Genomic DNA, 16,415 nt, shown 5'->3' with positions numbered 1-16,415 from the left:
ATTTTTTAATTATAGAAAAAAGGGAGGAATGTTAGTATTTTGGAATACAACCTGCTTCTGGGTTACTAGCAACTTATGATGTCATCATGTGTCACAGGCCAGGTGGCCACACCTGGAAGGTGTGGTTACCTTGCCCCTTAAAGGGACAACCCAATACGTGGTCACTCTCTTACTCTCTTATTCCTCTCTCTCTCTCTCTCTGGGCACCCCCCCCCTTTCTCCCCATCATGTCCTGCTCTCCCTTCCCTCCTTCTCTTAGTATCCAACTAATAATACAGAATGAGAAAATAGGAAGACGAAGAGGTGCCATGCTAACTCTTGAACTTTGAATTTCCACCAACTGTCAGGTTCTTGAAATATAACCTTATACTTTTCCTCAAGTGCCTGCTTTTTCAATAGTACATTGAAGACATATGCATGCTTGTGGGTGCTCGCATCTCTTTAACATTCACCACAGTCCTGTCTGATCATCCCTGTCTTAGGATCCTTCCAGGCCCTGAATCTACGGAATTTCAGCCACACATACAGCCAATCACGTTGCATTACAGGTGTCTCTTAGCCAAAAATTATCTGTTTTACCTAGTACGACTGTGAACATCGTTATGACACAGCACTGAACTCATGATGAAAAGTCCCAAACACGGATGTGAATAACAAACCTGGAGAATTTCTATTGCCCAGCTCGCCACAGCCAGGGAACTAAAAACAATCCCAGACTGCATTGTGCTGGCTGTAAGCCTCTGTCAGAACTACAAACATGGCTGGCCTTAGAGCAAGGACTTCTGGGATTGTTTGTAGTCACCTATCAGGTCTCACCTTCTCTTCTGCTGTACAGAAACGCGGACGCGGAAATACAATCCCCAGAATACTGTGCGTACTGCTTACACTCTCCCGCCAACCTCTGTATCCTTCCTGTGCCGGCAGCTTTGCAGGGACCCAGAAGTATCTTCTGAAGCCCTTTCCCGTCGCCACAGCTCACACAGCGTTTTCCCTGGTCCCGGTGTTCTGTAAACGTCCTCGCCTGCACCCCTCGACTTCTTCAGAATCACGAGCCTTTCGGAGCCAATTCGTGACGTCATTGCCCCGCCCCCTGGTACCAGAAGTAAATATGCCCAGCTGCTGGAAGCCGCTTGTGTACCAGAAAAATATGCGATTTGAAGTCTCCTGATCAGACGCAGTCCTGGTCCCTGGAGAAAGGATCCTGCGATCCTGCACCCTTTTTAAAGTAATTTCGAGTCTCTCAGTCAAAGCAGGACTAGTCTCGGGAAGGCAGAAACGCGCTCACAGGGATAATAAATATTTTTTAAAGATTAAAAACTAAACAAAAGAACAAAACCGGAGGCTGGAGAGATGGCTCAGAGATTAACACCTCTGGCTGCTCTTCCAGAGGTCCTGAGTTCATTTCCCAGCAACCACATTGGTGGCTCACAACCATCTGTAATTAGATCTGGTGCCCCCTTCTGGTATACAGGCAGAATGCTGTACAGTGAATGAATGGATGAAAGGATGGATGGGTGGATGGATGGATGGATGGATGGATGGATGGATGGATGGATGGATGGATGGATGGATGGATAAATGAATGAATCAAAAAAAATTGCGGACCTTTGTCATCCCAACAGCCAGGGCTCTGTGACGCAGAGAATCCCCCTCTCTTCCCGAGGTCCGGGGTTCCATCCCCAGGGACCACACGGTAGCGCTCAAACCATCTGTCAAGGGATGGGGTGCCCTCTGGTGTTAAACACGTGTCACTAACTAGCTTTATATACATGATGTGTTTAATTTAATACTATGTGTTATTTCAATTTAATATGAACTGACCAAGGACTGTCTCGAGAGCCGGCCTCCAAGAGTCCTGTGGAGTCGAAACGCGGGATGACAATGTGCTAGATCAAAACAGGGACTAGGGACACCCAAACTGTGTCCATCCTCTCATGCTCTCCCTTACCTGATGGTAAGATTCTGTTGCTGAGGACAACACCTCCGCAAGTCATTGGACACAGAGAATTCCAGCTGGCACCTACCTAGAACCTTCACCCCCTACGGACTACTGTTCATGATACTGAAACATGTGCTGCTTGCCACCAGAAGAGAAAAGTACAAACCAACCCAGCCATACACCCTTTACTTTCCAACAGTGACCTGCCTAAAAGATTTACTGGTGAGCTTGTGTCACAAAAATCATGGAAGTGACCAACTAATATCTGGTTGGGTTTCAGGAAGCCTACTCCATGAGAAGAAACCTTGATCCAATACTGCTTGGGTAGCCAGGAGCCTGAGTCTTCACAGGCCAGGGACTTTAAGAGAGATCTAAATGCTATAGTTGTGCTAAAGGAGCACGGCCATACTCACAGATTGGTGCCTTGCTCTGCCATCATCAGAAACTTCCTCCTGCAGCAGATGGGAACAAATCCAGAGACCCACATCCACTCGATATGCAGAGAGTGAGAGGCCTTGGATCATTCCACCCTAAATGAGATGACTCCAGCAAATTCCTCCCCTAAGGGCTCAAGGAACTCTGTGTACAGAGTGTAAGACACTTCATCCAGAGAGGATGAAGGACACGAAGGTAACAAGCCCTTGTAAATATGGCAGGTCCATCACACATGTGAATGCACCCTGACCCACAACCTAGCTTTTCTATCACTTTCCCCTGTCAGGGCTACCTTTCGAGGCCACAGGGGAAGAGGATGTACTCAGTCCTGATGCGACTTGACATGCTGGCATGGATGGGTGGGCACAGGGTCAGGGGATCCCGTTCTCTGAGGAGCCAGGAGAGGGGTGATAGGGGAAACAGGGAGGGTAAGCCTGGGAGGAGAGGAGGTAGGGGTCTAAGACAGGTATATAAAATGTATAAATAAAAATTTAAAAATAAGAAATAAGAGGGCTGGAGAGATGTCACAGAGCTAAAAGCGCCGGCTTCTCTTCCAACAGATCTGAGTTCGATTCCCAGTACCCACAAGGTGGCTCACCACCGTCTATAGTGAGGTCTGGTGTGCAGGTGTACATGAAGGCAGAGTACTGTAAAAATAATAAATCTTCAAAAAGAAAAAAAAAAAAGAACCGCACCAGGGATCATCAGTAAAGTTCCTCTCCCTACAAAAAGAACACTTACTACCTCTTTAAATAATAATAATAATAATAATAATAATAATAATAATAATAATAAATTTAAAACTTAGTTTTCTCCAAGAGAGTCGTTTTGGGGCCACAAACCAGACTAATGGGTTAGCCCCATGAGCGGCAACAGATGACAACATATTAAGGGCATATTTGTGGGTTGTCAAGGTTATATATAGTGTTCCTTTATGCATTATGGCTTCCGGTTTCATGCTTTTATGGTATTTCTCTAACAGCGAACATATGTATCTCTCTGCACCCACATGTATCTCTCACATTTTTTCTTCTTTCTTTTTATTAATAACTGTAGACACGTCAGTCGTTTTATTGACGACACTAGCCCTTTCTGGAAAATTGGAGCTTGACAATTTCTTCTCTATGAAATACAGAAGTGTGTGCCCATGACACAAATCCACTTCTCCAAACAAGTGATCTTGCCCCTCCTTTTAGGGTCCCCTGGTCATGGCTTTGGCGCATCTCAGTTATCACAGTAGTGGTTTTTTTTTGTTTTGTTTTGTTTTGTTTGAAGTCCTAAGCCTTGCCCCGTTGTTGAGAGTAATCCCAGAATTCTAAGCCATCTCTTGATTATCTGCTGCTGCTGCTTCCTCTGCTATTTATTCTTCATTGGCCACTACAGCACAGTCGTCTGTGCAACCTAGCAAGCGACTCTGAGGCTCTGTTCATGATTCTTTTGGGGTGTATGTGAGAGAGAGAGACAGAGAGACAGACAAAATATATAGAGAGAGGAAATATTGCTATCTCTGTGTGAATATTACTATAATTCAGGAACACTGAGGTGGTTGCTGATATCAACATCTGTTCTCTTCATCTGCTCTTGGATTCGACCTGTTGTCTGTGGAGTTTGGTGGTAATGTCTCCCCTGTGTTGACAGAGTTGTACACCTTGAACCTGACCACCCACCTCATCATGGGAATGAGAATTCCCACAGAGGAGCCCTGTCTATAGAGTCTGACTGACCTATCCGAACTGGAGTGACGTGGAGATATTGGTATGTCCAGAGCCTAATAACAGTTTGTGTTGGGCCATCTTTAGCCCCTATTAGCCCCTATTAGCCATTCCTTGCCAACCTCTTTGTTGGACCTAGTGTCCTAGGACTAGTAAATACCTGTATGATGATGCTAACTAAAACACAAGCTTCTGCCAGCCCTGATGTTAAAAATTTCACCTGATGGCATTGGAGGCCCATAGCTGAGTTTTCTATGATCTGCCATAACCCACTTTTCTAAGGTCTAACTGAAGAGCATTTATGGCTGTTCTGATAGTATAAATACTTCACGGGACTGCCTCCACATTGGAACATTGAAATTTGAAATTTCACGTTGAAATTTGGAGTGACCCAAATCTATATTCCTGGGCCACGGCAATTGTCATATTCAACAAGGACACAACTCCTGCTTTCTATTGGGTCCTGGGATACCCAGCTGTCCCATCACTGAGGAGTGTCCACTATGGCTTTTCTATCTAGAGCTTTCCACCTAATTTACAGAAGCCAGGCTCCTGACACCCAGTGTGTTGGTGTTCTGCATTTGTCTTGGCCACTTTCCTGACTGACCCCCATAGCACCAGAGGCAAGGTCACGGTAGCTGAAAAGCATTGAAGAAATCCAGAAATTTCAGCGACCACCTTCTAGACTTATGGTCAATATCATGAGAGGATTTCTACCAATATGCCACAGCACTGAAGATGAGATCATGGATGCCTTTTATAGTTCAAGGGCTACAGAGATTGCTCAGGGGTTTAGAGCACTTGTTCTTTCAAAGGACCAGGTGTGTTTCCCACTTGGTAGCTCATCCCATCTGTAACTCCAATTCCAGGGGATTCAGCTCCTTCTTCTGGCCTCTTCAGGCACCCGGCATCCACCTGGTACACAGGCACGCCTTCCCACACAGGCAAAACACTAATACACATAAAAATAAACAAATAGATGGGATTTACACTTCTTAGGAGAGGGGAAAAAACACAACCCTCCATTAGTAAGTAAAGCTAGTTTATTGTCCCCACAGCCCCAGCATAAATTTACATAATCCCTCTTTAAATGTGTCCAGTCTAAATTCTCCTGCTCAGCCAGGGCCCAATCAGTCCCTGCTCACTGGAGAAGGAATCCTGGGGTCCTGGCCCCTTACTTTTAGGGAGCGCCAATTCTCCCAGTCAAAACAGGGTTGTCTCAGGAAGGCAGACCCATACACAGAGATTATAAATCATTTTTAAGGATTGCATTAAAAAACCAGGTGTGGTGTCACATGCCTGTGACCATCAGTGGGGCAAGCAAAGGCAGGTGTGAGTTCTGGGTCATCCGGGTTTGCAAAGCAAGTCCAGGACACGCAAGGTGAGAAAGAGAAACCCTATCTCCAAAAACAAGGTCTTGCACCCCCTGCCAGCTCTTGACACTCACATGTCTGAACATGTTCTAAGTCACATATTATGACTTCAATCGGGCTATAAGAAAGTCCTGCCGCCAAGCACGGTGGCTCACACCTTTAAATCCAGCACTTGGGAAGCAGAGGCAGGTGTATTTCTGTGAGTTCAATGCCAGCTTGTTCTACAGAGCAAGTCCAAGACAGCCATGGTTACACAGAGCAACCCTGTCTCAAAAACCCAAAGTAATAATAATGATAATAATATATAATAATAGTATTAAAATAAAAAAAATCAGAGCCAGGCCTGATTGCACATTGCCAGTTTCCTTTCATAAGGAAGGTACACAGTAGTGTTTACAAAAGAAAAAAGAAAAAAAGCAGATGGAAGAAAGATTTGAAACTTCATTTTATTTCATTTTTTTTTTAATCTCCATTCCAAGAAGTTCTTAATGGGTTTGAGAAACTAAAGACTTAAAAATCAGTGGGTATTGTTTTAAAGTTTAAAGCAGGAACATGATTGAAGGCTAGCTAGGTGGAGACATGTCCAGCCACCTTCAGGAAGAATTAGCCTTACTGCATTCTTTCCTGCCCAATAATTATACAGTTGCTAGGAAACCAGCCCATATGACCGGGCCAGAACTGTTTGAAGTCTTGACATCTAAAGTGGACCAATCATTTCAAAAGTCAATTTCCCTTATCCAATCATGTAATACCAAAGCATCTAAGTCCCTGCTTACAGTTTTGCCCCATAAAAACCTTGCTTCCCTAGATATCCGGACTGCATCCTGCTCCTGGTTCCACAAGAAGTTTGCGTCCTGTGTTCGAACGCATATACAATTTAAAAACCTCATGTATTTACAGTGGAGTGTATTCCTGGTCTTTTGGGGTTTGGGAACTGGGCATAGCAGTTTCACTCTGAGTAAGACCATTAATAATTTATAAACACCTCCCAATGATAATAAACTTTCGTAGCCACAGAAAACAACCAAAAACATACCCATGAGAACAAAGTCCAATTTTCCATACTTCTTCTAGTTGACATTTTGGATACGCAGAAATCCTGTTAGGGAGCCCAAAGAAAATTGGAAAAATGTTTAATTAAGCAAGAAATAACTTTTGTGGTACAGTCTTTGAATGTTGAGAAATTTCAGGCTTAATAAAAGTCCTGTTTAGAACAGTCTAAAATGCTGGACCAATTAAGATTTGTAGCTTTCTTCAAAGCTCTCTTGGGAGCAGGTTTTGATGAGAAACAGCAATTGAAGCAGTTGAGGCAGGAACTAGCAGAATGCTGGAACATGCAAGATACTGGAATAGATATGTCCATGTCTCAGCACGCTGGAAGGAGGATTCTGTCAGGTTTGCTCCAGCATCTTCAGTATTCAGTCCTTTTGTTTTGCAAACATAATATTACTCACAAGCATTATACAGTTCTAAAATGATAAATGTATGAGATGTTCAGAATGAAACCAATTTTATCTATGCCAATTAAAAGAATGGCATAATAAATTTTGAGGCTATTATAGCCAAGGATTTATTGGCCATGTATTGTTGGAGTTCTGGCTAGAGACATTTTTTTTAATTGTTATTTTATTTTTTTTTATGTCTCAGTCAGTTTTAGAGTTGTTCCCATATGAAGGGATTATCAACTTATGTTACCTGTTCGGTTTGGTCTTCTTGGTTTCTCTCTTCTTGTGTGTGGGCAAGGTCTTCAGGTGGTCTTCCTCTGTGATACCTGATTTTTATTAGTTTTGAAGAAACCCATAATTTCTCTTCTCCTGTACGAACATATGCAAAACCTATTCACCAGTGTAACACATTCCTTCCTCTCCATTGTGAAGTTAGGGTAACTGAAATATTTAAGGCTGAAATAATTTAGCAATTTTTTCTATAACCCAGTGTCTCTGTGCAGCTGTTCTTTGTTGTTCATTAACATTTAAGAAACGTAAGGTCAATAAAGCATTATGACCTTAAATTAATGCCCCTCTCTGTTTGTTAAGCATGTCCCTTAAAGCACGATTAGATCTTTCAATGACTGCTTGACCGGTAGGATTGTGAGTTACACCTGTTACATGTTTTATCTTATAATATGTAAAAAATCTTTCCATTTTATTAGAGACATACACTGTAGCATTATCAGTCTTAATTTGTTTAGGTATACACATAATTGCCGTCACATCTAACAAATGCGTAATAACTGAATCAGCCTTTTTAGAACTTAAGGCTGTTGCCCATTGTAACTCTGAATATGAATCTATAGTATGGTGTACATATTTCAAACTCTGTAAAATAAAGCACCTCCATTTGCCAAATTTCATTTCTTTGGTTACCTTTAGGGTTACTTTCTGCAGGTAGTGGAGTTTGGTTATATAAAGAACAATTGGAATATTTTTCTCACAATTTCTTTGTTTGATGCCAAGTGATAGAAAACTCTCTTTTTAAGCTTTGTCTGCTAACATGGATTTTTTAATGAAATTCTGAGACCCCTAACATGCTTCCTATCAATAGTCAATCAATTTCATCATTGCCTGTTGCTAGAGGGCCTGGTAAACCTGTATGAGATCTGATATGTGTTATAAATAATGGATTATTTCTATTTCTGATTACTTGTTGTAATTGAAGAAACAGTAAAGTACGAATTATCCTGAATTAGATCAGCAGTTTCTATATGTAGAACAACTCTTTCTGCATATTGAGAGTCAGTGACTATATTAAGAGATTCCTGAAAATCTGATAACACCAAGAGAATTGCATATAATTCCGATTTTTGAACTGAATTATAATTACTCTTCACCACTTTACTCAGATTATCTGACTTATAACCTGCCCTATTTGATTTATTGGCATCTGTATAAAATGTGGGAGCTCAAGAAATTGGATTTCCTTTTATTATAGGACCGAGAATCCAATTGGTTCTTTTTATACTGAAATCGCTTGCTTTTGAGTATCTGTTTTTGATTTCTCCCAAAAATTCACAACAAGCTCCTTGCTAATATTCGTTGTCTGCCCATAATGACACAATCTCAGCATGGTAAAGGGCACCACAATTTCAGCTGGATCTATTCCAGCCAGTTAACGAAGTCTCATTTTTCCTTTTAGAACCTTTTCATATAGGTTTTAATTTTTTATTTTGTTTGTGTGCCAAAAATATCCATTCTAAGACACAGTCCTCCCTCTGCATAAGAATTCCTGTAGGAGTATGAGTGGAAGGCAAGATAACTAAAGTACAGACCCTCTTTGGATCAATATGGTCTATATATGCATCTTGTAATTTTCTTTCTACCAGAGTCAATTCCTTTTCGGCTTCAGTTGATAATGTTATTGACTTTTTAAGTCCTTATCATGGTATGCCATAGCCAGTTAATATCGCGCAGCATTTTTTGAAAATCATTAAGAGTTCTAAATTGGGTTCTTCTAATTTGTACTTTTTGTGACTGAATTTTCCATAGATCTACTTTGCATCCTAGGTAATTAATAGAATCTCCCCTTTGTATTTTTTTGGAAGCAAACTGTAATCCCCAACAAGGCAAAGTGCTATTTTTTCATCAAAAATATTTTCTAATGTTTTCCTATCTGAATCAGCTAATAAGATATCATCCGTATAGTGGTAAATTATGGATTGAGGAAATTGCTTACAAATTATCTCCAATGGCTGTTGTACAAAATATTGGCACAAAGTAGGACTGTTCAACATTTTCTGTGGTAAGACCCTCCAGTGATACCTCTTTATTGGACAGCTTTTATTCAAAGTGGTGAAATACCCAGATGTAAAACACACGAGGGTCCTTTATTACAAACTCAAGCTGGGTAGCTGCCCTTACAAGAACAAAGGGGCAAGCGACCCCCAGCTCTGGAGGAACAGGGTTTTTAAGGGGTCAAAACGCAAGCAGGGAAGTGTAGGTCTTGGCATTACAGGATTGGGTGAAAGGGTCTCTAGGGGAGCTGACCTTTAAAATGATTGGTTTGCTTTTAGGCGCCAAAACTGCAAACGGTAAGTCTGGCTACCTGGGGGACACCTGACCACCCCCTCGTACGTGCAGGTTAGGCTGTAGCAAGGGTGAGGGGGAGTTAACACATTCCATGGGCTTTCTTAGGGCCTATGTGACCCTAGTCACACTCTAATGTTAATCTGGGTAGGGGGCTGCTGCTGGACCTCTGCTCTGAAAGGACTGTGATTTTGCCCCAGTCACGGAATTAACTTTTAAGTTTTAGAACCTTTCAGTGGGTACTGAGAAAGGAAACCTTTCCCTATCATGTTCATGTAAAGGAATGGTAAAAAAGCAATCCTTTAAATCAATTATTATAATAGGCCATTCCTTAGGTAACAAAGAAGGCAATGGGATTCTGGATTGTAACTATCCCATTGGCTAAATAATTTTATTAATTACTCTGAGATCTGTTAACATCCTCCACTTGCCAGATTTCTTTTTGATAACAAATACATGAGAATTCCAAGGGCTGTTGTACTCCTCTATATGTTGAGCCTCCAGCTGTTCCAGGAGTAACTGTTCTAGTGCCAGTTATTTTTTTTACTCATTGTTCAATCCAAATAGGTTGGTTCACCTATTTGGCAAGGCTGTGGGGTTTTTTTTAGCAGTGGCTTCCCACCATGAAGTTGAAAAGACAGCCTCTGCTGTATTTTGTTTATGGACACCTTAGACAGTCTGTAACTGATTTTGTAATAGTTTTAACATCTTCATCAGGGATATTTGCTGGGGTTTTTGTTGTTGTTGTTGTTGTTTTGGTTTGGTTTGGTTGGGTTTTTTTTTGGGGGGGGGGGTTGGCTTACCTGTGAAAGTGGGAGGATGTTAATCTGGGTGTTATAACAGATCTCTTCCCCATACATTTATGGCTATCTCAGCCATGTATGGCCTTAATTTTCCTATTTGACCTTCTGGTCCTGTATATTTAAGCCATCTCACACTTTTGTTTTATTTTAGATAAAGTTCCAATGCTGGAGCCTGCCAGTAGAGTCAAACAGTTCTTGAGTCGGGAGTGAGGATTAAAATAAATAAACACACAACACATGGGACCTTTCTGAGAGGCTCTAGTGGAGACTTGATTTGACCAGCCCCCTGCCTTTATTTCAGAATGCTTTTAATCCAGAGTCAAAGCAGCTCAGCACAATGAGTTAAATTCATAAGGAGGTGAAACAAGAGGTGTGATTTTGACAAGCTCTCCCACCTTCTGGGAGATGGACTTGGAAATTCTTCCCTGACTTCAGTGAAGGCCTGGTAAAACCAGTCTTTCCACTGAGATTTAAATATCAAAGCAGCTGCTAGAACAGTGGCTCCCAACATTCCAACTCCTTGGAATTGGATATCCACCTCTTGAAGCGGCCAATTTTGAGCCAGGATTAGGAGTGATAATTGTGACATCAGCCCCAGTATTCACCATGCCTTCAATTTCAATATTATTTAAAATTATCTTTAATTTTGGCCTTTGATCATTTATAGAGGTTTGCCAATATATTTGGTTTTTTTGTTTTTGTTTTTGTTTTTTGTTCTCTTCTTGGTATTTTGATTTCTCTGTAGAACTTACTCTGGCCTCTCTGTCTAATTTTTTAATGTTTATTCCCAGAGCAGCGGTGTTTAATTTTCTTGTGGAGGAATATCCCTCTCTGGTATTGGGACCTGCAAGAGGCCCCCTTGGGCATTTTTTTTTTCAATGCAGTTTATTCAGGAACATTGAACAATCCTCAGACCCCGGGGAAAGCCAGCCCACGGCTTAAATAGCCTCTGGGTAGCCAACCCAGGCGTGCCACGGGGGCAATGCAGATAGGTCCACATACATGGAAGCAAGCCAGATCCTCGGCCTTAGCCAAATGTGGAGTTGTTCGTGACAGAGAGCACTCACCATCGGGAAGGTGGAAGGCGGAAACCAGCTCCATCTTTAAGGCACAGCATTCCGCAGCTCTCTACAGTTCCCCCTTTTTGTTTTAGACGCATCAGGCAAGAGTAGAGGTCTGATCTCTGATAATAGAAATAAATTGGGACTTTGTACAGATGTTCATTTAGGTGTCATCCACCCAAAGAGCATCAGACCGTCCGATACCTTTTTCTCAGAGGCGGGACCTGGGGCATCAACCCGCATGCAATCAGACATGCTCTTCTCTGGGTCCAAAGCGGCTGACCCTGAGTGCAGTGCTTAGCCTCGCATCCTGAGCGTATCATTTTAGCTTTTTATGGTATCCAACCATGCTTGGGGAGAATGTCCTGCTTCAATGGCTGTAAAGGCCTGAATGATCATGGCTGCATCACACTGTTGTGAGACTCTAATCTTGCATATATACCACAGGCAAACCAAGGAGACCAACACCAGAAGGCCTGCTAACACTCCCATGCCCGCCCATTCCTTCAGATGATTCATGGCTGCAGCAATCCATGTTGATAATCCTGTGGCTAGTCCTGCGTCCACTCTGGTAGAATTTACTGTGACAATGGCCACTCTCAGCTGCTCCATCGTAGTATCGAATTCTCCAGTCCAATTACCTAAAATATAGCTCGACAATTGTTTAGACAGATTTGCAGCGCAGGAAAAATTCTCATGTTGTATGCTAGTGACACAAAGTCCAGCATACTTTCATTGACAGCCAGGTTGAGCGATTTGCCCTTGGGCATTTTTTGATAAAGGATTACCCCATATATGTAACTGCTCTACATTCACTCAGCCAATGTCGACCCTTGCTACATCTTCTGCATATTCTAGGAAGCATAGGCTCCCTTTCTGAATTATTTTGGTTGTCCTGGTAACTCCCTTTGTGGCAATCTTGCCCATCACAATTAATATATTTCCCAAGGTCTTTAGGGGTAGCTTCTCCTATCAAGGTCACATTGGTAGAATGAGGTCTGATGTCAATGGTGTTTCTAAGCCATTTGTCTATTGGAGCAGATCTTGCTCTTAATGGCCTTATTGTGTCTTTGCATTCAGTATTAGCGTTTTCAAAAGCTAAAGATTCTATTAGTGATTTTCTAGCTAGTGGATCTGATATACTTATATCCATAGCTGAGGTCAGTCGTTGCAAAAAGTTAGTCAATGTTTCACTTGGACCTTGTATGACCTGAGAGAATGGCTCAAGCCTTTTTCCTGATTCCTCAACCTTGTTCCAGGCATTTAAGGCTGCTAGGTGACGTAATGCTAAGGTTTCTTCATTATATACAGCTTGTATCTCGGTGTCAGCATAGTGGCCATCATCAAGCAGCTGTTCCTTAGAAACACCAATGCCTTTGGCTCTATTTTTTGTGTGCTATCTCTCTAGCCTCTTCTCTCCACCATGATAGCCATTGTAAATATGGAACAGGTTCTAATATTGCCTTTGCCATATTAGGGTCCTTTGGGATTACTCTACTTCTGATTGACCAGGAAGTCAACATTTGTTTTACAAATGGTGAATGCATTCCAAAATTATTGACATTTGCCTTAAATTTCCTCAGATCTAGCACTTCCACAGGACACCATTCAACTTTGTGATAACCCTGTAGATGATAATCATCTGCTGGTCTCTGCTGTATACTGACTAGATAAGCTAATGTTTGCTTTCTAATCATCTTTGGTTGGCTTTCTTTATTTTTATCTTTTGCCTCTGCCTGAGTATTTTCTTTACTTAGTATTCTAAACTCTTCTCTTAAAGCTTGTACCCATATTTCATACTGTCGTTTTGTTCAATAATCTTTTGAATCTCATTTTATGCTTTGCTTCCAACATTTTTTTCTTTATATTGTTCTAGTTATTCTTTGTGTTGTTCTGAGAGACCAAAAGATTAAAAATCAGCGGCTATTATTAAAGTTTAAGGTCTGATATAAGGCTAACTGGGTGGAGACTTGTCCAGTAATGCTCTGAGGGGGAGAACTTGTCTTACTGCATTCTTTCCCTGCCTTCTAATTATATAGTTGCTAGGAAACCAGCCCATATGACCAGGCCAGAACTGTTTGTAGTCTTGGCACCTAAAGTGGACCAATCATTTCAAAAGTCGAATTCATTTACCCAATCATGTAATGCCAAAGCCTGTATGTAACTGCGTTTTTTTCCCTTAAAAAACCTCAGGGCCACATTCCTTTTCTGTTTCCAGAGGCGGTTTGCATCCTGTGTTTGAACACATATACAATTTAAAAACCTTATGTATTTACAGTGGAGTCTATTTATCTCTGGTCTTTTGGGGTTCTGGAACTGGGCAGAACAGTTCCAGAATAATTTCTAAAGCCTTTGTCTTTGAGAAGACATAAAAGGCTAATCCAATGATTAAAGTTAAATTGAGGACTATGAATGTAAGCATAGTCATAATTTCTAAACTTTCATTTATTTCTGTCTTAAAACCATAGAAGAGATTATCAGCCAAGCTCCAAGAAGTCTGTTTTATTGTTTCTCCCATCCTGTTAGACTGTAGCCAGCTAGTTTTGTTATTTTAAGTCTTAAGTCTGCATACAGTAGGCTGTCTTTTGCTCCAGGGCCCGTTTAAAAGTCTCTCTTAAAGAGACAATAATTGACCTGGGAGTTTTTAGGTTTTAAGTTTTGGTTTTATCTCTGGATGCTTTTTTTTTTGGTGGGGGAACACCCACCAAATTATGATAAAGTATGATTTAAAGGGTGTGGATACTTAGATTAATTGGGCGCAATTTGTTGTGGGTTATTAATATTTATCATTGCTTTATGTTTTAGTTAAGCAGTGGTTATTCCTAAACAACTATATAATCAAATCACCACACAGAGATGAGGAGTTATTTAATTAACATAGAGCACAATGCTGGGCAATAGTTTTTCTATCCTCAACATGCAAGCCTGAAGTAGTCAGAAGATAACTTCAGAACTTCTGAATTTTGAGTAATGGATAGTTGTGAGACCCATGTAAATACTGGCAATTGCACTCAATTATTTGCAACACCAGCAGGAGATCTTCAAAGCTGAACCATTTGTTCTGTCTTATGTTGTCTTTGTTGTGATCCACACTTGCATTGCTAGTATTTCATTTGTCCATTTATAACTGTTTAAACATGCATTTCCTTTTACCAAGATGCTATTAATATTATAGTTTAAACTGGGACCCTTTTTTAGAAGATGAATACAGAACTGGGGTGGATGTATAATTCCTTGTAGGGACTTCAGTACAATCCCCTGAGTTCTTTTAATCTTTTTGTTTATTAGAGTGATATTTGTAGGGGAGACAGGGCCTTAATATGTATGTCTGCCTGTCCTAGAATACATAACATAACTAGGCTGGAAGCCAACTCTATCTCTGCCTTCAGAGTGCTAGCATTAAATGCATGAGACAACACTCCCAGCTCACCCATCAATTTTTGTAGTTAGTTCGTACAACTTCTCTGATTGTGCTCAATACTTTTTGTCTGATTGATCTTTCTCTCTCTTTTTGTTGTGAATTGGCATTTCTCTTGCCAGGCTATATCTTATCCAGAGGCTGCAGAAAATAAAACGGTGAACCTCATTTTTCAGTTTCCTTTTAAAATGACTTAAGGATTACATTAAGACTTCTATGTAAGGAAATAAGTGGAGGAAGCATCAGAATTTTATGACTATATTTTCCATAAAGCGTACTATGTAACTATATTTTCCATAAAGCATACTATGTGACTATCATGCTTTCTGTTTTACACATGTATGGGATATTTTAGGATGCAGTGACCCATGATGATATGCATATGAACTTCACTTGGGAAGAGTGGGCTTTGCTGGATCCTTCCCAGAAGAGTCTGATGCTGGAGACCTACAGGAACTTGTTTGCTATTGTAAGACTGAATTTACTTTCACTTTCTAAAACAATGGGATAACTGTTGCTGCTGCTGCTTCTGTTCTGGTTATTGGTGTTCTGTAATTTTAATTGTAATGAATGAAGAATAAGCTGAATAAATCAGGCATCATTCTACAGTTCACAGAAGATAGTAACTTAAAATTTGTGGAATTTCTAATAGTAGATCATAGATTTTCTGGTACACATTTTAGGTTACAATTGGAAACACCATGATATTGAAGAATGTTGTCAACATTCTGAAGACTTGGAAGGTAAATTTCATGTGCAAGGTGATGTGAATATGAGTTTTCAAAGTGCCTCTGAAGAAAGGTTAATGTGTCCCAGAAATTTTAAAGAAAATCAAAGGTGTAAAAAAGCACTACTTCAAGCATATTGATGATTATTACATTCTCACAAATCCAAATACGTCAATGTCAGGTATCTGATTTTTGTTTGCAAGGTATTCCTCTAAGAAAGCAGACAAGGAAACAATGCATTAACATATTTCAACTATCTGAATCATAGGCACATCAGACCTATGCTGTAGAACTCAAAATCTGTATCATCTCATACCACACAGACATTGCAAAATGAATACGTATTGATTAGGTGACAAGTATATGTCCAATAATTTTCTAATAAGCAAATAATCCACAGAAGAGCTTGTGTTATTCATATACTTGTTTGATGACAGAGACAGTTTAAGAGAGTCAAGATGTTGTTGTGGAGAAACCTTAATTCCTATACGACATGTCCCCAAGGTACAAAAATGTCAAACAGTATGAATCTGGTAATATTTGTGCTGGAGCCCACCAGCAGAGTCAAATGGTTATGGAGTCAGATGTGAGGATTGAAAGAAAAATTAATAAACCAACACACAACACATGGGATCTTTCTGAGAGGGTTCTAGTAGACACTAGTTGCCTTGCTTTATTCCAGTAATCCCTTTTTAAGTGATTAGCAAAAGCACCTCAGTACAATGAATGAATTCACAGGGAAGTTAAAAACTTCTTTACCTTGCCCACCTGTCTGTGTGATCCTCACACAAACAAAAGGTGTGATCTTGACAAGACATCCCACCTGCTACCTCAAAAAAAAAAAAAGGAGATAGACTTGATAGCTTATTACTTACTCCAGTGAAGGCTAGGGTGAAAGCATGTGTTTCCACTGAGATCAAAATA

Source organism: Meriones unguiculatus, chromosome 6, assembly GCF_030254825.1.
Source record: "Meriones unguiculatus strain TT.TT164.6M chromosome 6, Bangor_MerUng_6.1, whole genome shotgun sequence".
NCBI lineage: Eukaryota > Metazoa > Chordata > Mammalia > Rodentia > Muridae > Meriones > Meriones unguiculatus.
The sequence above is the reverse complement of the archived record's forward strand: the minus strand, read 5'-3'. Positions refer to the sequence as shown.